Genomic DNA, 25676 nt, shown 5'->3' on the forward strand with positions numbered 1-25676 from the left:
AGATGATTCTACAATGGCTTTTCCTGTCCTCATTTCTTTTAAATGTTTATCTCTCTCATCTGAATTTCCCTCTTGCTTCATACTGCCACACTGTCCTATTATATCCCTAATTATTAGGCTATTTCAGCTGGAATTTCCACCAGCTTGCTTCAGAATCAGGTGTTTTTGTTTTTTGTTTTTAAAAGAACTCTGGAATATTTCCCCCCCTATGTACTCTGGACACTAGAGACATGACTTATTTACCCCTCTGGAGCATGTAAGTTTGCCCCTAGGATCTCCACATCCTTGGTTATCGTAGTGTTTGTTCCTTTCTCTCACTGCCAGTCGGCTGCCACACCCTGTTGGCTCATAGTGCTTGAGGGAACATGTTACATCTCTGTGCCTCTCAGACTAAAAGCCCCAGGGGAGGGCCAGGGCTAGCAGTTCACTATTCAGAGACTTGTTTGTTCTGACACTGTTACAAGATCTGGAAATACGGATGGTGGGGAGACACAAACAAAATGAGGCTCATTTTAGCCTCGTCTTCCTCTTCATGTTAAAGGGCAACCAGCACATACTGTGTCCCATCCAACCTCTGAGCTTCAGTAAAGTGTATTTGTCACCCAGCTCCATGCTTGGACTTTCCACCTCCCACTGTCCTGAAGCAGCAATTCTTTCCCATCCAGACTGACATTTCATTTCTTTCACTGCATTGTTTCTCACTGTAAATATTAAGTTGTGGGTGGACATAGCAGTCGACACAGAGATTTCTCCAAGTGGTTCTTTATAGTAAGCTGGAACTGAACTGAACTGCAAACAGCTCAGCAGGCCTGCTTTTATAGGCAGCCGGCTGTCAACACTGTAACAACAACAACTCAGGGTTTGCCGCCTAAATTAAGTTACGTGGACCTGAGTGAAAACTATATACACAATACCACTGGTGGCCAGGGTGAGAACTTCAGTACATAACAGTACAGTGATACCTCAGATTAAGTACTTAATTCGTTCCGGAGGTCCGTTTTTAACCTGAAACTGTTCTTTACCTGAAGTACCACTTTAGCTAATGGGGCCTCCTGCTGCCACCGTGCCACCGGAGCATGATTTCTGTTCTCAACCTGAAGCAAAGTTCTTAACCTGAAGCACTATTTCAGGGTTAGCGGAGTCTGTAACCTGAAGCGTATGTAACCTGAAGCATATGTAACCCGAGGAACCACTGTAAACTCATTCATGCTCTGCTGTTGCAGTTTCTCATGTGGTCTCCATTGGTGCCAATGTGCCTACCAGCACTTCCTATGGCACTCCCAAGAGGTCTCAGTAAATATCTCCTCAGTCTCTCCTGCACTGAGCAGGGATGCAGGTGGCGCTGTGGTCTAAAGCACTGAGCCTCTTTAGCTTGCTGTTCAGCGGTTTGAATCCCCATGATGGGCTGCGCTCCCGTTGCTCTGCCCCAGCTCCTGCCAATCTAGCATTTCAAAAGCACGCCAGTGCAAGTAGATAAATAGATACCACTGTAGCAGGAAGGTAAACAGCATTTCCGTGCCCTCTGGTTTCCGTCACTGTGTCCCATTGCACCAGAAGCGGTTTAGTCATCCTGGCCACATGAACCGGAAAACTGTCTGTGGACAAATGCCGGCTCCCGCGGCCTGAAAGCGAGATGAGCGCCACAACCCCATAGTTGCCTTTGACTGGACTTAACCATCCAGGGGTCCTTTGACTTTACCTTTACACTGAGCACATCCCCTTACACTTGTCAGCATTGCATTGGCTGCCGGGACTGGTCACCCACGCTCCCCCAACCATCAGAAAATAGGCTGAGTGCAAAGAGTTTCTCTCTGTGAGCTCAGTGGTGGCCAATGTAGGTGCCTTTTTTCCAATTAATTGGGCAGCTGATGGGAAGTCTTGCCCACACTATTCTGTGTTCCTGTCTCTGTTTCTGCTCTTTTTGATGTGGCAGCCATTTTGTATTATGCCACGACCTTTGGCAGCCATTTTGTGGCTTAAGGATGCATGAGCCATAAAAAGGTTAGCCATTCCTGAGAGTGTTCAGGAACATTCCATGGTACTACAAAAGCGGAGCCAATGGCTAGGAAGCTCACACACACCAAGCAATGCCCATAAAGGTAAAGGTAAAGTGACCCCTGACCATTAGGTCCAGTCATGGCTGACTCTGGGGTTGCGGCGCTCATCTCGGTCTATAGGCCAAGGGAGCCGCCATACAGCTTCTGGGTCATGCGGCCAGCATGACTAAGCCACTTCTGGCGAACCAGAGCAGCACACGGAAACGCCGTTTACCTTCCCTCCGGAGCGGTACCTATTTATCTACTTGCACTCTGATGTGCTTTCAAACTGCCAGGTTGACAGGAGCAGGGACCGAGCAACGGGAGCTTACCCCGTTGTGGGGATTCAAACCACGACCTTCTGATCAGCAAGTCCTAGGCTCTGTGGTTTAACCCACAGCGCCACCCGCATCCCGCAAGCAATGGCCATAGATCTAAGTTATTGTGTATAAATTATATTTGTATGTATTCTATTTGGGCTTTTCTTATCCCACCTTCCACTCCAAATCAAGTTCCTATGATGGTTTACAATGTTTAAAGCAGAACATTTAAGTATACATATAACAGATTTATATAGATATGGTAAATATTAAATTTAATGTTACATTTCATCTGCTGCTCTCAGAGTTATGGACCTGTTTTTATACCTTTGAATTTTATTTTACTGTATTGCTTCTATATATTTGTATTGATTTAAACCACCCTGGGGCCTTATTGGCAAAAGGAGGTATATAAGGTTGATAAATAAAGTAAATACTGCAGTAACATAAATAAAAACAGAGAACTAAAAACTGGAAACATACACTGTAGTGTATATAGGATAAGCATTAAAATAAGTCTAATAATTATGCAAAGCATCAGATTTGAGCTTGCTTTTTAGATCTGTCATGGGAAGAAATAGAGTATGGAGAGATACTATTACTATATATCAATACCTATTTTGATATTGTTATGAAAACCCTTTGTCTTCCTTGGCTTTAAGGGATATGAAGAGAGATTCGGTTTTCTCTGGCCCTTTTGCGTCACTGTTAATGTTATTCATCCTCTGATTCATTTCCTAATTTTCTCAGATTTGGCCAAGTTCAGTACTACCAAAGGCAAAGGTTGGATTATACTGACTGACTGACTAATTGCACTGAAAAGACCATGGCAACTCACAGATAAGTGGCAAGGGAGAGCAGTAGCAGAAAGCATCATCCTCTTTAACAGGGCCTTGCTGCAATCCGCATGGGGCTGACCTGGGTTACGGTGTAATGTGATCAGAGTTATGGAGCTATTTATATATAAAGAGCTTCTCCAGCACATTATTCATCATTCGTATTCCATTTCCAGCCACTCTTCTTCCTGGGCTCAAGTGCTCTTATTCATCACTTGGGGGCGTCCTTGCCTGATCTGAAAGAGGTGGTGGGACACAGCAAGAGGCAATCGCTTGGCTATGCATTCTGCATCTGTTGTACGGCTAACATTTCTGACCCCACATTTTGTTTCAATTCTTCGAAAGAGGAGAGTGTATAACAGGAGTCAGCAATCTTTTTCAGCAGGGGGCCAGTCCACTGTCCCTCAGACCTTGTGGGGGGCCAGACTATACTTTTTTGGGGGGGTGAATAATGAACGAATTCCTATCCTCCACAAATAACCCAGAGATGCATTTTAAATAAAAGGACACATTCTACTCATGTAAAAACACGCAGATTCCCAGACCATCCGTGGACCGGATTTAGAAGGCAATTGGGACGCATCCGGCCCCCGGGCCTTAGTTTGCCTGCCCATGGTGTATAACATATGCAGTATCAACATACAGTAGAAAATTAAAGTACAACCTAAAGAAAAGAAGGGAAAAGATTACAGAATCAGACTCACTAAACTCTGAGGCAGTTTACACGTCACATTACATAAAGGTAAAGGGACCCCTGACCATTAGGTCCAGTCGTGACTGACTCGGGTTGCAGCGCTCATCTCGCTTTATTGGCCACGGGAGCTGGTGTACAGCTTCCGGGTCATGTTGCCAGCATGACCAAGCTGCTTCTGAAGAACCAGATCAATGCACGGAAATGCCGTTTACTTTCCCGCTGGAGCGGTACCTATTTATCTACTTGCACTTTGACGTGCTTTCGAATTGCTAGGTTGGCAGGAGCAGGGACCGAGCAATGGGAGCTCACCCCGTCACAGGGATTCGAACTGCTGACCTTCTGATTGGCAAGTCCTAGGCTCTGTGGTTTAACCCACAGCACCACCCTAGGCCCCACACGTCACATTAAACCATAGTTAAAAATAAACTTTGGTTTAATGTGAGTGAGTGACGTGTCAGGAAATGGGGGCAGAGGCAGACTTAGGGCAGTATGAGTAGTGTGGCTGCTAGGCACACAGCCAAGGAAGGCACCTTCTCAAAACTTGGTAAGCATTTGCCCAGCTTTGGGAAGGAGGCGTGGGGGCTCTGGCGGGGTCCTAGAGTCCTCTTGCCTCCTTCCCAAAGCTGGGCAATGACCAGGCTTTAGGAAGGTCGTTGGAGGGCTCTAGGACCCTGCCAGAGCCTCACACCTCCTTCCCAAAGCCTGACTTAACCAGTGCCACAAAGGCTTGGGGAAGGGTGTCAAATGTTTGCCTTGTACAGGGAGGGAGGGCAGAGGCTGGCTTTGCATGAGAAGATTGGCTTCTAGATTGCAGGTTGCTGGAGGAAAATAAACCACTAGTGCTGGTTTCACACATAATGAGAAGCCAACTTCTGCTTAGCTTCCTCCCCAGCAGGAATGGCAAAGGAGCAACAGGGCAAGGAGTGGGATTGGCATGGTACACTACCAGAACTACAAGACAGGCTCTGCTAGTGCACCTGAACTCTGTTGACCTCACCACCACCCTGCCACACACCATCAGGGTGTGCAGCAGTGACACCATAGTCAGGTCTGTGGTGGCAGTGGTGGACTTTGGGCTCTCAAATTTGGCACCCCCACCAATCACACTCTGTCCTACATTACTGTTGTGGCACTGGGGTCCAGTGCAGCCAGACCAGTTGCACTACCTTAAAACCGTCTCTGGTGACAGGGGGCACTCCTTCTCATTGGCTGCTTCTAAACCCCACACATACTTTCCTGGAAGTAAGCTACACGGAACACAGTTGTAGCGACATCTGAGCAAACGTGCACAAGAACTGTGCTGTGTAAATGTTTATGAACATTCTAGCAGTATCTGGGAAAGAAATCTCACTGGACTCTTGGGGAATAGAAGCCCATAGCTCAGGGGTGGCTAACCTATGACCCCAGATGCTACTACAGCCCTCACTATCCCTTGCCATTGCCCATGCTAGCTGAAGCCGATGTGAGCTGTAGTTCAACAACACCTGGAAGGTCACAGTTAAACAACCCTACCATATGTCAGGGAGTCTTCATAACAAAACGAGTAGAGTTGATTAAAAGGAAGATTTATTGCAAAAACAAAAAAGTTCATCGGGGCGGCGAGCACAGCCATCCATCAGTAAATCAAAGATGTCCCTTCTAAGCAGGGTTTTCCGGCGAGACCAGAAACAGGCGAACTTCCTCTTGTGACGTATTCTGTTTTGAAGAGCGCCCATACACCTAGACTTTGGGGAGAGGAGGTCAGCTCCCACCTCTTCCTCATTCTCTGAAAGTTTACTTCCATGGACTTTCCCGCTTTCTAAGTTGGGTTCATTTCTAACCCCTGTATCTTGCTCTTCGCTAGCACGCTGGCAAGCTTCTGGCTGGCTCTCTAATAAGCTGCTATCAGTTGGCATTCCTACGGGTGTGGGAGTTGACTCATGGCTATAATCCTCTTGTCTTGTAGTTAACCCTCTCTCCTCCTAGCTCCTGCCTTCACTGGGAGCTAGCTGCAACCTTCTCTTGAGGTCTGGCTCATTCATGACACCATAGCTGGTATGCATGGTCCTAGTTTTGGGGGCTTGCCTGATTACATCCCTCATTGTTGTGAGCTGTTTCAGTGCAAGCTAAAAGGAAACCTGCCTCTGCTTGAGACAGCTATATCCATGCTCCTGCTAATTCACACACACTAGCTAGGAATACTTTTTGAAGGAGGAAGCAGCAAACACGCTTTGAACTCCAGCATTGAAGTAAGCCGAGTATTCCATGCAGAAGCTGGATTTGTGCATTACCCCTCAAATGGTATGGAAAGCTCATGCAGCTTAGGCCACCACACATACCAATGTTCACAGGAGGCAGAAGCAGCCTCACACATGGTGCTATGTGCCAGGAAGAGGTGAGGAGATGCTGAAAGGTTTCTAGGGTCCTCTGCAATGCCAAGCGTTTTGCTGCCCAGTAACTGTTTGAACTGGGGCCAGATCTCAGAGTCTTGCTTGATAGTTGCATATTTGTAGATAATGTTGAGCATTCTTTTATACTACGTGTCTGAATGTATGGATGTGGGAATGTATTAGAATAGGAAAGAAGATTCCACGATTCCACTCAGTAGATGAAGTCTTGAGTAATTTAAGTGCAACTGAGGTTTATAAGCACTACTAAGATAGTGTTATGTTCCTAACATCCACTGTAATGATATAGAACCATACAATACTTTTAGATCACCATCTCAACCTTTCTGAGCTGTTGCAATATAGAGAATTCATCCGACTATTATATGTCATGCACAGTTCTGAAATTTACAATCTGCCCATTATCATTAGATCATATTCTTCAAATGATGCCTCTCCATTTTTTTAAATCAAATTTATGTCAGGAATAAAAACACTTTAACAGACACATTAATGGATGTTGAAGACTGGACAATATGAAATCTCAATTAAAATGGGAAATTCATTTAAAATGGGAAACACATATATTAAGAGTAGACTGCTGCTATTACATTCCAGGCAGGTGATGACTTGATTAGTCTACTATTTCTTATATCACCTTTTCTTTTCTTTTTAACCTGAGGAATGATTTTGCTTCCATATATGAATGGAGTAACAGCAAGTTATCTTCTGCTGTGATGGAAATAATTATAGATTGCACATGTACATAAAATTATGTTAGGGGCCAGGTGTTCTTCATTGGGAAACATTAATGAGTGATCCTGAAGGCATCTAATGATGAAAATGTCAGTAATATTGATCAAGAAGATTTAGAATTCAAGAGAACCACAAATTCCACCACTGTGAGCTGTGGATTCCTAATGAAAGATTAAAGAAGACCTTACATCCCACTGCCACACAGTAACTATGCCACTACAGCACCCATAAAAGACAATTAGATGGCTCCTGATCACAGTCCTTTACCTAGAGCAGCTTTGCTCCACAGTTTCCCAGCTCAGAGAGCATAAATCAAGCAATCAAGCAATCATCTCCTTTATTGGCATAAAAAAGTGCATCGTATACATGGATCAGAACACAATAGAGTTAACGAAGCATAGTAGGAGATACTTTAAGATACAACTGTCCAGACATCATCAGGTACAAAGATGGCTCTTAGGACCTATGGTGGTGTAATTTCATAGTGCCACTCAAAAATCTTGCCATATTGTCATTACTACAATTGTTCAGCAGATAAGACACCCAGGAAGAATTAGTGTGATAAATCCCCTCCTTCAATAAGGGGGTCAAATGCTTATGATATATTTTTTGCATACAATGGGCAATAAAATAAAACATGTGTGGTGGATTCAACCTGTTTTGTGCCACAGGGGAAGGATCTTTCAGAGTATGGGATCGTCGAGAATCTAGCTTGCAAAACTGCAGATGGTAAGATGTCAAATCTTGTGAGGGAAAGAGCTCTGCGTAGATGGGGATCATAGAGCTGGTGTAAATATGGAGTGTCCTGGCCAAACGAGGGTGGAATTCCCAACACCAATGAGGAACAGGTTTTGTTGGCTGCACTGCAAAAGGTTTGGAATTCAGTCTCTAGGATTGTGCACTTGATTGTCTGGAATGCTTCCAATTGCGAGAGCATAAGCAGTGACTTGAGTGATGGGCCACAGATTCTGATTTTGCTCTCAATGCACGCTAGCCATTTGGAGTGGTGGGATTCTGCCAGCATTTTGGAAAGTTAAAGAAGATGGATCGGACATGAAAAGTAGGCATAGCCAAAATTTTATAGTGGTGAGCCATGCTTTTGGAGAGGATTTTAATTTATTTATTTATTTGTGCAATACAGTGGTACCTCTGGTTACATACTTAATTCGTTCCAGAGGTCTGTTTGTAACCTGAATCTGTTCTTAACCTGAAGCACCACTTTAGCTAGTGCCACCGCCGCGTGATTTCTGTTCTCATCCTGAAGCAAAGTTCTTAACCCGAGGTACTATTTCTGGGTTAGCGGAGTCTGTAACCTGAAGCGTATGTAACCTGAAGCGTATGTAACCCAAGGCACCACTGTATGTTTGTACTCCATGTTTCCTTCCAGGAGGAAGGTAGGTTTGGCTGAGAAGTATGACTGACCCAAAGTCACCTAGCGAACTTAATGGCTGAGTAAGATTTCAAGCAATGTCTAACACTATAACCACTACATTATATTGGCTCAATCCAAGGCAGGGTATCACTGAAGATCTAGCAGCTCAGCACCTGCTCTCTAAAGCACTCCAGTGACAAGCTGATAACAGACAATCCCTGACAACATCAGTACATCAGACCGTGTTTCCGAAACCTCTGAGGTGTGACGGAAATAGATTTTGCTGATATGAACGGTGTGCAAGGACGTTGCTTTTATAGATTTGGTTTGTGTTATGTTATGTACTGAGTTGAATAGGATCCAAAAGGCAGCAGTCTGATTGGTCCTAGAACAATGCAGCAGTATGATTGGTCCGCAGGAGCCACCCAATCCAGCTCCAGGTGGAAGTGAATCTGCAACCTGATTGGCCTACAGGAGAATCCCGGAATTAGCCAATCACCTGCAGCCCATTGTGTAAATAATGTATATAAAGCAGATATTGGGGGGGAGACTTTCATTCCTCACTACTATGAGCTGAATAAAGAGCATGAAATCCACACTCGACTCCGAGTATATTTCAGTTTGTATTATGCGAACGTATGAACTCTTGCTTGGGGATTATAGGGTTAACTTGCTATGCCTGCCCTAGTGCTCAAATGGAAGGAGAGAAATTCACTGAGGGTGTAAAGGTGGCAGGGCCGGCCCAGGATCTTTTGGCACCTGAGGAAAACCACAAAATGGCATCCCTTTCCTCACGTAGGGAAGAAAGGGTGAGTGAAGATCTACATTACAATCTGCTGCATCTGTGGTTTCCTGGTGCCTGAGGTGGTCACCTCACATTGGCTCGTGGCCCTGAAAGGTGGGCATGTAGCTGGCCTGAGAGCTGGGAACTAAAATCCACAAAACTTACCAGAGCCTGTGATCTGCAGGGACAGGTAAAGGTAAAGGTACCCCTGCCCGTACGGGCCAGTTGTGTCCGACTCTGGGGTTGCGCGCCCATCTCGCTTAAGAGACCAGGGGCCAGCACTGTCCGAAGACACTTCCGGGTCACATGGCCAGCGTGACAAGCTGCATCTGGCGTGCCAGCGCAGCACACGGAAACGCCGTTTACCTTCCCGCTAGTAAGCGGTCCCTATTTATCTACTTGCACCCGGGGGTGCTTTTGAACTGCTAGGTTGGCAGGTGCTGGGACCGAGCAACAGGAGCGCACCCCGCCGTGGGGCTTTGAACCGCCGACCTGACAATCGGCAAGTCCTAGGCGCTGAGGTTTTACCCACAGCGCCACCCACGGCAGGGACAGGTAGGTTGAGGTAATTTCTAGAAGTAGCTTGCTTTGAGAGAGTTAGTTCAAGGCAGATCTCAACAGTGTAAGGAGGAAAAGTACACTGTTTAAAGAACAAAGAAGGAAGAACTGCAAAGATTCTTTAGAGAGAATGTTACTGCAATATATCATTTAGTTTTCAGGGAAAGAGGATTTGTGTCTAAACCTTTGTTTGTTTTGTTCCTTCGCTCCACGGGAAAGCTACTTGTATGCTAGCAACCTTTCCTGGTTATGCCTATATTATAAGAACCTCTTTATTTGTCTTGCTCCATTACAACCCTGTCGACTCCATTATTCCACCGCTTGTGCCTTAAGCCAAGATCTATGCTGTTTGAGTTGTTCTTGGGGAGACACAAGGGAATTTTCTTAGTCTGATTACGAAAAAGGGAGACTTGTAGAAATATCCCCCCTTTTTCTGAAGTTCCTGGATGGGGAGGGTGCACTTTGTTGTGGCTGGATCTCCCTCCCCATCATGGCACAATATCTAGGGTGACTGAGGTCCTGTCACAGAAGCCATGTTTTCCCCCTGAAATAAAATAATTTGGAGACATGCTGCACTATTATCCCCAAAATATTAACTTTTTAAAGTGTGTGAAAGTAAGAATGAGCAGCGACTAGAAAGAGACAGGCCATCACCAATGATAGGCGCCTCATCTGAAGAAGAATTCAGTTGGATCTCTTTATCGGGAACGATGTAGTGCTGTCAATCACAACAGAGAATGGTAATGGATCAGAAATGGGCACCTTGGTGGTGGAACATCTGCTCTGCAGGCAGAATGTCCCAGGTTCAATCCCCTGTCTGAAACCCTGGAGAGTTGTCACCAGTCAGTGTAGAAAGTACTGAGTAGATAGACCAATGGTCTGACTCAAATATAAGGCAGCTTCTGTGGGATGTGAAACACAAGAGCAGTTGAGTACAACATTCCTAGAGTGAACATGTTTACACATGGGGAGGAATGTTTGTCCAGCCAGCAGGTAAACTTCCTGTTTCCTTCTGGGCTGGGACAGACTTCCTCTGCATGTGACTAGAGGTGGGTGTGGACTCACCTGTGCAGGTTAACAACAAAAGCACAGGGCAGGGCAACCATCTCTCTCTCTTTGACTACATGCATTGAAGAAGCAACATCTGCTTAGCCAAAGATGCTCTCTTGGTTGGGACTATCTCCTTATGAGATAGTTTCCAGGTGTATGTTACTTTTCTAAGCTAAGTCTGCCTTCTGAGATCCGATTGTGAACAGAATGTGAGTAAACTCTTTTTATATTTTTATAGAAGATTATGTCATGTCTTATCTTTTATGAGGGAATAAGGGGAAAATACCAGAACAGTTATTATAGAGGCTTTAGCGAGCCTGAGCAAACACATCCGCTGCAAGTTTAAAAAGGGGAATGTTACTCTGCTAAATTGCGAACTTGTTAACACAAGTTGGAAAGGCTATAATCAAACAATATATCCTCTCCCACATCCCTGAACATCCCCACAGCTTCCTATGCTCCTGTGACTAGCGCAGGCGTCTATTCACACATACGCATGAACCCATAACAACAACCAACAAACACCTATATAAACGAATACCAAATGTTTCATTTGCGCAACATGGTAGTCATTTTACAGCTTGAAATGCCAGTATACAAATAAAACCTAGCACGATAGATAGTTTTTATGACTTACACAGGCTACCCAACCCACTTTGCATGGACCATAAACTTTAGTAGTTCCTGAGATAGGGAATAGAAATTGCCTTATTGGGAGTTTTGGCAGGTGCTAGAGAGCCAAGCAACTTGCTCTGGAGGCTTAGCTTTGATGCCTCCAAATTTGAATTTGGGCTTTCAAATTCATTTTATTGATGCTCTGAAAAAAGATCACATAGGTTTCTCCTTGTGCAAGTGTCCAATCCTTTGCAACTTTACTCATAAATAAGTCCTTTTTTATTTCAATGAACTTGCTCCTAAGTGTGCCTAGAATTGCAGTGTTCGGCAACTTGACCACCCAGATATTATAAAAGGAGGCCTTTCTAACAGAGTTACCAGTTATGTCGGAGGCAAAAGAAGCCCAACTATAAGCTATATATTGTGATCTACTTATAACTTTTGTTGATATCTTTTCAGATGGATATGGGCCAAAAGCAATGCACTCGTCGATAATGCATTAGCTAAAAGCTTAATAAGCACAGTATAATCATGAGATAGGAAGTGCTTTGACATCGCTGGCTGTAATATGGAGAGTTATGCTACTCATTTCACACAGAGTTGGGGGACCAATTGTCTCAGTCCAGCTGAGCTTATTCTGTGTTTAGAATCTGGCTTCCTCAGGCAGAGCTGCAAGCACAAACAAATGCTGAACCACAACACACACTCACAAACATACCTGCAATCCAACACTTAGACCTACGCTTTCCAAAAGGTTAACGCTTTGCCATTCATTTTTTAAGGAGTGGGGCTGGATCCACCCTCCCTTGCTCCTCTTTATGCAGGAAACAGTTGACTGCCAGGTGTTCAGCTTCTTGGAAAGGTATCACACACATGCAGAGAATAAGATAAGTCTCAAAAAAGAAGACAAAACAAGAAATAGTACCCATGTAAGGGGGGGGAGACGCGGGTGGCACTGTGGGTTTAAACCACAGAGCCTAGGACTTGCTGATCAGAAGGTCGGCGGTTTGAATCCCCGCGATGGGGTGAGCTCCCGTTGCCCAGTCCCTGCTCCTGCCCACCTAGCAGTTCGAAAGGACGTCAAAGTGCAAGGAGATAAATAGGTCCCGCTCCGGTGGGAAGGTAAACGGCGTTTCCGTGCACTGCTCTGGTTCGACAGAAGCGGCTTAGTCATGCTGACCACATGGCCCAGAAGCTGTATGCCGGCTCCCTCGGCCAATAAAGTGAGATGAGCGCCACAACCCCAGAGTCTGTCACAACTGGAGCTAATGGTCAGGGGTCCCTTTACCTTTGGGGGGGAGAAAGATATTGTGTACATTACAGAAAGGGAGGAGGGACTTGCTATTGTAGTTAAAGATAAAGGTACCCCTGCCCATACGGGCCAGTCGTGTCCGACTCTAGGGTTGTGTGCCCATCTCACTTAAGAGGCCGGGGGCCAGCGCTGTCCGGAGACACTTCCGGGTCACGTGGCCAGTGTGACTAAGCTGCTCTGGCGAGCCAGCACCAGCGCAGCACACGGAAACACCGTTTACCTTCCCGCTATAAAGCGGTACCTATCTACTTGCACTTAGGGGTGCTTTCAAACTGCTAGGTGGGCAGGAGCTGGGACCGAAAGATGGGAGCTCACCCCGCCACGGGGATTCAAACCGCCGACCATGCGATCAACAAGCCCTAGGCACTGAGGTTTTACCCACAGCGCCACCCGCGTGTAGTTAACCAGATCTTAATCTAGTATGGTATTTATAAAAATGAATTCCCAATATTGTTAAAGTTGTCCATGGCAAGTCTACATTTGTACACAACTTGTTCAAGTGTAGCGAGTTTGTACATAGCTTCAATCAGAGTAATGAAGTGAGATTTTAAAGCATTTTTATTTTTACAGTTTACCAGTTTGTTTGCTGTAGTAAGGTGTGGACAGTCCATTCATATTGTCCCATTGTTAGATTGCATGTCTTGGGATACACGATGAAGTTAAAGTGGGGCTTCACATGGCTTTGAGCCAATTTTTGCTTCTTCTTTTTTTGAAATGAAAGTTGCCAGAAGCTAAGTTACATTGAACGCCATCGGCCTTGAGTTTTTGCAGGGAAAGCTCTTTGGCAAAAAAAAAAAAAAAGATGTGGAGGTTTAAAACAGGGACCATACCTGGAAAGTCTGGAGGAAAGGTAATTGTGGCTAAGCCCTTAAACAGAAATGTACTTTATTAGGGAGATCTGCTTTGCAAAAATGTTTATATTTGGATAAATTTGCAATAAAATCCTGATGCATTTCCATGGGGATTTAAAATAAGGAAAATCACAAATTTATATGGGAAAATGGAGAAGTGAATTTATGTTTGAAAAATGAGAAACTCGGGGAAAAACCAAAACTGACAAAGTCACACATCTCACACTGCTAGTGCTGCAGAAAGGTGTTAACTATCTCATGCACAGATGCCAGACACAGGCACCAAACCAAATGATTAAGGTTGCCATAGATTTACTGGGTCTCTTGATTTACTGGGTCTCTTGAAAACTCCCAGGCTCTAAAACTCCAATAGACACCCACAACTTTCTCTGTTAGCTGAAGAACTGAAAATCACATTACTATTAGAAGCCAGCCACCTTATTAATAACAAGAGAATGATGACATATTATCCACACACCGTGTGCCACCATCATTCAGGCACACCTTACTGCCTCTGCTCATATTTCTTTCTGTTTCATTTCTAAAACAGGGGGTTGGGAAACAAGTTCCTCCCCAGTAAGAGCAGCGATGAGATGCTTTAGCAATTACCCACCATGCTTACGGACTGGAGGGCAGAGCCCTTATTCAAAGGCTGCCAAATTATGCACATCCATCAGACAGATCTTTAATTACCATTACAGCAAACCACTTGACACATCTTTAATTAAATCTCTGTCACTCTGGTGATGTACAGTTCTAATCACCCAGCACTCTAAAGATGATGTATAATAAAGGTAGTTGTCTCGATAATATGCAAGCGGCCAGCTACAGACTAGGGATAATGATAATTAGACATTTTCAGGTACATCTTTTGGAGATGAGTGGCTCTCAGGATTGATCTTCTAACTTTGTGGGTCTGTGCGTGAGTGGAAAAGTCTACTCTCTCATATAGGCTGAAATAATAATAGGCATCTAGTTAGGGAGGCTGTGGCTTAAAGAGCCTGTAGAGCAAGAATGGAAAACCTCCAGCCCTCCAGGTGGCAAGTTTTCAAGGCTGAGGCCTAGTGAGCCTGGCCCTTTTGCCTCCACCTTGTTGCTCTACAACCACAGCAGCTTTCTTGAGAGCTGCAGGTAAGGCTTGCTTGCCTGCAGCTCTCAAGATAGGAACTTATGAAGCTGCCTTCTTCTGTGACTGGCCATTTGTCCACCACCACCTCCTCCTGCTCCTCCTCCTCTTCTTCTTTGCGATCACTCGTAGCCGAGTAAGATTGTCTTCCACAAACACAGTTTTAACAGTGAGTCCATAAGTGACTGTGGAGGCCAATTCTGAATCCACATATCCTTCCACATTGGGGACATAGGTTCCCGGGCGGGAGTTGATTACAGTGTGGATTTGCCAAGCGCGCCTTCCTCTTAGCATGTTTCTCCCTTTCATCTTGAGTTTGAGTGTTTTCAAAGCCCATGACACCTTTGGGAAAGGCTGTTCTCCAACTGGAGCACTCACAGGCAAGTTTTCCCAATTGTTGGTGTTTGTACTACAATTTTCTTTTAAAAAAATTGCCTTGCGACAGTCTTAAAACCTCTTTTGTTGACCACCAGAATTACGCTTTCCATTTTTAAGTTCGGAATAGAGTAGTTGCTTTGGAAGATGATAATCAGGCATCAGCACAACATGACAGTCCAATGAAATTGATGTTGAAAAATCATTGCTTCGACACTGGTGATCTTTGTTTCTTCCAGTACACTGGTATTAGTTTGCCTGTCTTCCCAAGTGATGTGTAACTTTTTTGAAGACACCATTGATGGGATCTTTTGAGGAGTTGGAGATGGCGTTTATAAGTGGTCCATGTTTCACAAGCATACAGTAAGGTTGGTAGTACAATAGCTTTGTAAACAAGCATTTTGGTTTTCCTGCAAATGTCCTGGTCCTCAAATGATCTACACTGACTGGCATTACCTCTCCAGAGTTTAAGGCAGGAATTATTCCCACGCCTACCTGCAGATGCTGGGGTTTGAACATGGGACCTTCTGCATGCAAGGCAGATGGTGTGTCACTGAGCTTCACCCCAACGTTGTTGGACTCCAACTCCCATCAGTTCTATGAAGAATGGCCAGGGATAACGGGAGGTGTGTATTCCACACCTGCAAGAAACCACATCAGCCATCCTAATGCACATTATTCCCCAAAGATGGAGGAACAGAGGACCTGGAGATTATGAGCTTAGAAGAGGAGACAGCCACTGGGTGTTCCAGTGTCAAGCACAAAGGGTCTTTAATAGAGCCATTCCACATCCTGCTTCCTCTGCTCTCTGTTATCAGGGGAGATGCCCCTTCAGGTTCTTTCCTGACTTAGAAAAATTACTTCAAGTTATCATGAGCCATATAGATTGATTTTTTTTCCTCCCAGAGAGAGAAAGAGAGAAACTGAAGACTCACAGAAGGAGACTTCCAACACAATGACAGCAACACATTAGGGAAATTATTCCTTGCTAGTGTGGTCATCATTGTTCTTTCTTTGTAGTGACTTGAAACTAGCAGGTTCTAGGCCTTGTCCCGAGCCGAGCAATGCACACAACGGTGGGGGAATTGCCCAATATCCTGCCATACAGCATAAACCTTTCCAAACTGAGTAATGCCTATGTCCTTCTTATAAATAAAGCGATGACAAAAGAGCACAGCTTAAATGCTATTTTAAAAGTCACTGGTAGCAATACATGCAGGTTCCCTGGAGAGTGTGATTTTCGACTAATCCGCAAAACATACAATGAAAAGGAACTGGCTTTTGGAGATAATGCAAAAGATGCAGATTCATTAACCTACACTCTCAGCAATGATGGGCACTGCTCTTCTCTTCCTTTGCCCTTTCCTTTTTTTCTTTTCTTTTCTTTCTTTCTTTTGTGGAAATGTAAAGTCTCACTTTTCCATGAGCAGAGCAGGGATGGAGAAGCTTTTTCAGTTGAGGGCAGCATTCCCTACTGGACAACTTTCCAGAGGCTACAGGCCAGAGATGGGCAGTAGGTCACAGGCCTACTTTCATCCATCCAGGTGAAACAAGAGCATTATGAGAGTTCAAAGACATGTTCCTGTCAAGCAAAAACACTCAAGGAACCCTCCTTGAGCAAAGAAGTTAACTGGGGCAAGTCCCAGGGGGCAGGTAGAGAGGCCTAGAGGGCCGAGATCCATCCTTCTCCCCAATCTAGCCCAACTATGATTCCAGATGCCTCTTCAGGGATGTGACAGCCACATCTGGCTCTTCTATGAGTGCTATTCACCTCCTGTCTGAAATCAGCCGCTAAGGGGTGCAATTTCTAATTGGGGTGTTAAGGAGTGGGTGAGATTAGAAGCAAGATTCAATGGATTGTTCTCGGGTGCATTTAGGATTAAACTGCAAATGGTTTCAGAACCTTCATTGGTGTCACTTTTTTATATCTCATAATCACTGCAGCAGGGGGGGGGTATGCACTTGATTTGAATACCTACGACACAGGGCACCTTTTATTGTTTATAACAACACTTTCTCGGATTATTAAAGTGGTTCCTTGGGTTACAAACACCTCAGGTTACAAGCACTTCGGGTTACAGACTCCGCTAACCTCAGGTTAAGAACTTTACCTCAGGATAAGAGCAGAAATCGTGTGGCGGCGGTGTAGCGGCAGCGGGAGGCCCCATTAGCTAAAGTGGTACCTCAGGTTAAGAACAGTTTCAGGTTAAGAACGGACCTCCGGAACAAATTAAGTTCATAACCAGAGCTACCACTGTATTTTAAAAGAAACAAACCAGTAACATGGCCTGTGGTGATCTTCTAGAATCAGGTCAACGTGTAATCTGATAGAATATGGAAGTCTGGAAGACACAGGATCTACCCACTCTGGAAGAATGGCAGATGAAGATAATTGACTATATGGGACTGGCAGAAATGACTGGCAGAATCCGAGACCAGGGAGAAGAGTCGGTGGAAGAAGATTGGAAGAAATTTAAAGACTATTTACAGAAATATTGCAAAATTAATGAATGTTAGAATGATGTTGGATAGAAATTAAGTGGTTTCCAGCTGTAATGCTTTACGAGAATATGGAAAAAAAGGTTTAGAAACAGGTCGAAATTTATTGATAAGGATTTGCTGAACTAACAATTTGAACTGGAATACAAAAAAGGGAGGTATGAGGAGGTCTGGGAAATAAGTTAATGAAAAATAAGCAATGGAAACCTTATGTGTTTTTTAAATATTTTTATTTTTGTGTTTTTCTATTTTTGTTATTCTTTTTCTTCTTTCTTCTTTTTTCTTTTTTCTTTTTATTGTATTATTATTGGAAACTTTAATAAATATTCTTTTAAAAAAAAAATAGAATATGGAAGTCATTGCACCTCCTGTGCCCCTTAAATGGTACCCTTGGCAGTCCGCAGTAATTTCCAGTTGAAAAGTGTACTATTTTTGTTACTCATGTAGGGTACGCCCAGTCGTGCTTGGCAATCTCGATGCTCAACATGGCAAAGTATTCAGCACTCCAACTTGTTGCAGGTAAGTGATAGAAATGGAATCTCTGCCTTCCATGTATGTAAGTCAAACGAGGCTGAACTGAGATTCTTCAAATGCTGATATAAAAATATATCTCGTCTCTGCTGCACACTGACCTGACTGCTGTGCTATCTGTTTCTTCAACAACACCTGAAAATAGGGGCAGAACAGTAGGTGGGGAAACCCCCAGGACTTGGTGGGGAAGGATCACAATATGTCATGGGGAAGGAAGAACTCGACTGATTTGGAGCTACCATTTGTGGCATCAGTCTCATGCCTCTTCCAACATTTAGTTGCTGGGTGGCCAAGGCAATTAGCAAGCTGTTCTGCATGGTTTCCCCGGTGGTAAAATGGGAGCAATAATAACCACCTACCTGAGAGGATGGAAATGAAGATTGTGAAGTCTTTGGCACAGTCAAAGTGCAGTATAAATGATTAATAGCAGCACAGAGACTGGAGAGACCTAGCAATCTAGTTTACCCTATGAAATTGGGAGAGAAAGCCATGTGGTTGAACAGCACGACATCTGCAAATCACCCCACTTAACAGAGGGGACAGAGGTCCTTTGCTGGTGGAATTCTGGCTCCCTCTTTCAACTTGCATTGACCTTTTATATTTAACAAATTGGAAACTGCACTGCTCCCCCGCCCCACTAAACCTCAAATCTGGAAACCATAGAAACCAAAGCAAAAGTGCAGCTAAGAAGTTCGTCATTTGACTCGCTTGCCGATCTCCATGGAAACGTTTTGGTTGCCTGTTTTAAAATAGGGAAACTGAAAGACTTTCAAAGCAAACACATGACCGTTGCTTGAGAGGCCTATGATGTCATCAGAAAAGCTGTAAGCAGAAGTAAATAATGCGAGGTATTCCTGGAATGCAAAATGCCTCTCACAGCTAAGAGCTATTCATAACTAAGTTTTAAATCAGTAATTATAACAATAACCTTTCTTGTGTTATGCAAGTTTTCAAAGAAAGGTCTGGAGGAAAGACGTAACACCACTTTAAGACTCGGCCTACTAATTGCGTGCCATGTATTTGTGGAGGCATTTAAAAAAAAATAGAAATAATACATTTATATTTTCTTGGTGAGTATTATATCTTTGACACCAGGTGGTGGAACTGCCTGTAACACTGAATAGTGAACACTTAAAATGGCAGTCCTCATGAGGTTTTTTTCTCCTTCATCGTAATGTTAAACAGGCTTCACAGTCTGTGTTTCTACCAATATGGCAGCAGAATGGTGGGGAAATGTATGATGACAACATGGCCTAAGTAAAAACTGTGGGTGCTCCCTAGGGAGCGGCGGACTTAATTTGTAAATGGGTTGTGAAGAGATCAGAGCCGGATTTAGGTTTGATGAGGCCCTAAGCTACTGAAGGTAATGGGGCCCTTTATATGTCCAGCCGTCCTTTGCCAACAACAAATTGTCGCTGTTTTTATGTGTTGAATATATAAAGGTAAAGGTACCCCTGCCAGTACGGGCCAGTCTTGACAGACTGTGGGGTTGTGCGCCCATCTCACTCAAGAGGCCAGGGGCCAGCGCTGTCCGGAGACACTTCCGGGTCATGTGGCCAGCGTGACATCGCTGCTCTGGCGAGCCAGAGCCGCACACGGAAACGCCGTTTACCTTCCCGCTGGTAAGCGGTCCCTATTTATCTACTTGCACCCGGAGGTGCTTTCGAACTGCTAGGTTGGCAGGCGCTGGGACCGAGCAGCGGGAGCGCACCCCGCCGCAGGGATTCGAACTGCTGACCTTTCGATCGGCAAGTCCTAGGCGCTGAGGCTTTAACCCACAGCGCCACCTGCGTCCCTATTGTTGAATATATGCTAAATGGTAATTTGTGGACCTAATAGGTATCTAAAGCCATTTGCACATGACATTTGCAACCAGTCCATGCAGAAGGTAGGCACCCTATATATAGAAATGAGCAAACCAGTGATATTTTAGGGAGCAGGCTAGCATTACTTAAATCATAGGAGCCTACACAACACAAAACACTGTTGCTGTGTGTAGGTTTTATTTCATTTGTTTTTTAACTCATATTTTGGAAATGCACATCCAGGGGTTTTTTCCTTTAATTTTTTGGGGGGCCCCCAAGGGAGTGGGGCTCTAAGCCATAGCTTGTATAGCTTATACGTAAATCTGGCACAGGAGGAGATCACAAGCCAGTGTCCATTCCCCCCAACTTATCAGATTTACCCCCTAGATTTCCAAGAGAAACCCCATGGAAGGTTCTGATGTTACCTTTTCCCCACTGCCTAGTCTTCCTACCAGTGCTGCTGCTGCTCTTATGGGGGCAAATGGGTATCGTCAAGTGAATTTCATTGACTGGCATTCATTTCTGTTGTTTCTTTCGTTCCACCAAGAGGGGAGGGCTCTCATAATGTGCATTCTAATCAGGGACACACTTCACTGGGCATTTCCATAGCAACTGAAAACACTTCAACTCTTTTTTTACATGTACTTTTCTCGCAGAGTCACTTAACCAGATCCTTTCGTAGCCAAGCTAACCATAAACAAATATTTAGCATCATAAAGGAGATGATATTCATGGAAAGATGAAAACCGTGGGGGTTTTTTTATGCATCCATTGTCGATGATGGATTTTTTTCACTCAGTTCTAGAAGCTTTGTTTAAGGTTATGTCATACAGTTAATGTGGTTGTAGTTGTTTTATCTTGAGCAATTATTTCAGAACTTCTTTCACTTTAATTCTGCCTGTTTGTCCACCTATTCCTGGGATCCGCAATATGGCAACTGGATATACCACGATGCCCTCAGAAACTCCCTTAGGTGCCTGCCAGTGACTTTTGTCCCTCCCAATTTTATTTTTATCTTTAAAAAAAATGAAATTGTGGGTTTTGCCTGTTTGATGAGGCATTGCCTGTTGTTTGGGGGGGTGTCTCTGGGTTTTTGGTTTTGTTTTAGGGACTATTTGCCTGTTTATTCTGGGGTGGGGTGGGGAGATTTTGATCATTACTAGTTTTTCTTCTTTGAAATTGTGTTTTGTGGTGTCCCCAATAATTTCTTAAATTTCCAAATACGCTCCTGGGCCCAGAAAGTCTGAGGACTTCCAATCTCATCTAGTTATCTTAAACAACCAGGCTCAATTTGACAACACTGCTGGCATCCAAAATCCAGAGCAAAAATTCTTAAAACGTTTCTGCACTCAGAGGCACAATTTGTATAAAAATGCCATCAAAAAAGCATAAACATATTTTAAAACTAAAGAAATGAGGGTTGTTGTGCATCCTGAATTCCCTGGACATGTCCAGGATTTAACTGGCAAAAATAGCGTCCTGCAAAATGTTCAGGATTTTTACTTCTAGAAATATGGCAGCCCTAATAAAATATTAACCATTGGATGCTGGATAAAGAAAGTCTGGCAAGTGTCTAACTGATCAGGTTAAGGGAAACAATTAAGATCCATATCTGAGGAAACATAGCTGCTTTCCATTCTTTAGTTTTGGGGGAATTAGATATAAGATTAAGATCAACTGCTTCTCTGTTATAGGATATAGGTGTTGGCCTGGACGGATATTACTAATGTTTATTACATTTTTGCATGCTTATTTGAATTCATCTGGACTTTATATAAAACAGGAATATGTTTAGATTATTTTTATATTTTCATACATTGAATCACACATTTATATATTGATCAATTTTTAAAAAAAAAACACACAAACCAGCAGGAATAATTTTTAACATGACATCCTCTTCTTGTGTTTGATAAACCACCACCATTTATGGTTTTGAATGGGTGATGCATCCGCTGTTCCCAGTGCCTTTTTGTCCAACTCATCTTTTTCCCTTGGCTTTTTGAGAGAGCCTGAGATTGTTCATTAATGAGATACTTTAGTCCATTCAAGCAGATGAGCTCCCAGGCCTCTACTTGCCTCTGACATTAGTCATCCATTCAATAATCCTTTCTTTCCCAGTCAAATAGCACTGATTGTAAGTGCAGGATCTTTTTAAAAGGGAAAGGTGAGCTTCCTTCACTTCACTGAGGTTTCTCCTTCGAGAGATTGCAGAAAACTCTTTGCCACTTCTAAATGCCAAAAAAGGACTATTGTGTGCCAGACTCTCACACAATTCATTTCAATGCATTCAGAATTCCTTGAGAGCATAAATTTGCTAATGTTGCTCATTGATAACTTTCTTCAGGCTCTTTCCCCCCCACCTATCCATTCATCCTTTGTTCAGCTGCTTTTCCTACCCAGCTGAAAATGACCGGATCATTATTCATTCTTCTCTTTCTCGTTGGCATGTGATTCTGTCTCAGGGAGGAAAATATCTCCTTTTATTGCTTTGGAGTAGGATCTGCAGTATTCCACCCACAAATGGAGGCTCTGCTTTTCTTCCCAGATTCATAAACCTGAAGTGTGAGGTTTCAAGTGGAGCACAAATTGAGAAGAACAGGTTGATCCGTGCAAGTGATGAGCTTTGGAAAGAGGCAGCTGATGAAGATGAGATCCCGCAGGGTAGCAAGTAGGGAAGAAGGAAAACCCACACAATACCAATATTCTGGTACCATACAAGCACAGATCCAACTATTTGCACTCGGTCATAACAGTTTTTAGGAGCGACTACAACAAGAGCAAATATTGGAAATCTTTGTCAGTACAGTGGTACCTTGGGTTAAGAACTTAATTTGTTCTGGAGGTCCGTTCTTAACCTGAAACTGTTCTTAACCTGAGGTACCACTTTAGCTAATGGGGTCTCCTGCTGCCACTGCGCCACTGCTGCATGATTTCTGTCCTCATCCTGAATCAAAGTTCTTAACCTGAGGTAATACTTCTGGGTTAGCGGAGTCTGTAACCTGAAGCGTATGTAACCTGAAGCGTATGTAACCCGAGGTACCACTGTATTGTCTACACACCAGGCATGGCCAAACTTGGCCCTCCGGCTGTTTTGGGACTACAACTCCCATCATCCCTAGCAAACAGGACCAGTAGTCAGGGATGATGGGAATTGTAGTCCCAAAACAGCTGGAGGGCCAAGTTTGGCCATGTCTGGTCTACACTGTCTGATAGTGGCTCTCCAGGATTCCAGTCAGGATTTCTCTTCCAGCCCTACCTGGAGATACCAGGAATTAAATCTGGGGCCTTCTTCACGCAGAATAGATGTTCTACCACTGAGCTACAGTCCTCCCCCAGTTGCTCTTCTCTGAGCTTTGCCAGTTTGTCTTCCATGAAATGGGCATTTTATTGTGTTGTGTGGAGGTCAAACATGTGGTTACACATTTGGGGCTCAGACCCAGCCTTTGCCTTAGACTCAGCTTCTTGTGCTTTGTGACTTGCTGTAATCCTCATGGCAGCCATTTTGTGACTAACCACACTCTTCACGGTGGCCATTTTGTGATGGTGCCCTTGATACTTCCGTAGATTTCTAAATGTGCTGGTGACCCCATTCTGGACATTCTCCCCCAGTGGTTTCATGTAGATGATAATGTTTTCCTTGCCTCAGTTCTCCAGTGCTTAGAATTCCAGTGTGTGTTGTGTTTTTCTCACCCTTGTTGTCACTAGAGGCTTGTTTACACAATGTTAAGGGTGTGTGTAACATTTCAAAGGAAGGGAACAAAAAGGGTACTTAACTTGGAATTTTAAACTAAACCTGGCCCTTGCAATTGCCAGACCAGGGCAAATGTGGAGCAGCTTTAAGGATTCCCTCCACAAAGACAATAAGTCTAGGAGATAATGTAGGGGGTACTTAGATTGGTAGGGTTACAATAAGTTGCATTGCCCCTGAAAACTGATTGATAAACCTACAATGTGCTGTATTATCTATAGCATTTCAACAAGTACCTGCTGAGATCCTTCTCTCTGTATTCTTCTGCATATAGGTTATCCCTCCGGTTTTCCTTTGAAGATTGTAATGCAGCATTTTTAATTAAAGAAAACTGTCCTTGATTGATCAAACAAGAGTGGTGTTTTATTTACAGCCATGATCCCATTTCCAACAATTGTCAGCAGCTTCACATTTTTTCCCCTTGCTATTTGTCATCACTAAATACATTCACCTTTGATTTTTCAAACTATTCTTCAATTTCTTTTCATTCTGCATGGAGGGATTTACCAAGTACAAAGGAAAGAGCTTTCTAAATTGCCTTTTTATGGTATAAGAAATCAATGTGCTTTTGTAAATATACTTTTCTTCATGTCCTCAACATCCAGTATACTAAATCTCTGTAGCCAAAATGCTTTAATCAGTGAGACATAAAACTTTTGCAGAATGTGTATGATATCAAACTAGAAGGCAATTTTTCTTGCCTAGTATAGGGACTCCAACTTCCCATCAGCGCCAGCCAGCATGGCCAGTGGTCAGGGTTGATACGAACTATAGTCCAAAATATCCAGAGGGCACCAGATTAGGGAAAGCTGATCAGTCCAACCCTCTGCTCAATACAGGATCTGCAATACAGTGGTACCTTGGGTTACATACACTTCAGGTTGCATACGCTTCAGGTTACAGACTCTGCTAACCCAGAAATAGTGCTTCAGGTTAAGAACTTTGCTTCAGGATAAGAACAGAAATCGTGCTCTGGCGGCGCGGCGGCAGCGGGAAGCCCCATTAACTAAAGTGGTGCTTCAGGTTAAGAACAGTTACAGGTTAAGAACAGACCTCTGGAACGAATTAAGTACTTAACCTGAGGTACCACTGTACAGGGCAAAACTACATCTTCTCTATCAGATGTCAATTCAGCCTATAAAGACCACCACTTATGAAGGCATTCTGCTCCACTGCTGCCCTTACTGTTACAAAGTTCATAGAATCAGAATCATAGAGTTGGAAGGGACCAAAAATATCATCTAGTCCAACCCCCTGCAATGAGATTAAGATTCTCATGCTCTACTGACTGAACTTCTCTTACTGTTTTGCTGAAAGGTGCTTCCTTGTATTTTCCTTGCAAAATTATTTTAAAAAATTAAAATATGACTAGACCACGCGTCATCCACTCAGACTCCCATGCAGTATACAATAAAAATTATTCATTCCACATACAGAGTGCAGTAAAACAATAAAATATAACAATGCATTCCAAAGTCAGGGTGCCATCACAGAAAAGCCCCTGTATTGTAAATCCAGAACATACCTCCACTAAGGAAAGCACTTGGGGGAAAGCCCCTATAGATTTTTGTATTTTATTCTCAAGAATATGTTGTATGTAAAGCAACAAGAATTAAATGGTTGGCCTTTCTTTCCTATCATTCCCCCACACTCCTATCCTTGAATGTCTAGATTTCTCATTACCTGCATTCCGTATAAATTCTATACTTGCTTGGATGTTCACATAGTGTAACATAACTCATCTTATACAGTATTTATCTCGACAGATCCCTCATAATTGACAAGTGTTGCCAGTGGGACTCCACTCCACCCCATCTTCTGTCTGTCCAATGGGGTCTCTCTTCTCTCTATAAGCCCAGAGCTCTGATGTGGTCAGAGACAGTGGGCTTTGTGCTAACCTTCTGTGTGCTACTGTAGACTATGTGTGCTGAAGTCCCATAACCTCCTTTCAATCTAAATGAATCAAGGGTGTCAAGATCAGTCTCAGAAATTATCAGGTAATGGTGGAGCCCCTGGATTGGCCAGACCTTTGTGAAATT

General features: G+C 43.7%; 1 long non-coding RNA gene across 1 annotated transcript in view; it reads right to left on the minus strand.

The window, feature by feature from the left end:
- LOC309377463 overlaps positions 1-20399 on the minus strand; it is a 34962-nt gene extending 14563 nt beyond the window's left edge. The window contains exon 1 of the long non-coding RNA XR_014171598.1: positions 20339-20399. This is a non-coding gene — a long non-coding RNA (uncharacterized lncRNA). The remainder of the gene's footprint in view (positions 1-20338) is intronic.
- Positions 20400-25676: the final 5277 nt, after the last annotated feature.

This window comes from Podarcis melisellensis (genome assembly GCF_964234715.1).
Source record: "Podarcis melisellensis genome assembly, chromosome: 9".
In the NCBI taxonomy this organism is placed as follows: domain Eukaryota; kingdom Metazoa; phylum Chordata; class Lepidosauria; order Squamata; family Lacertidae; genus Podarcis; species Podarcis melisellensis.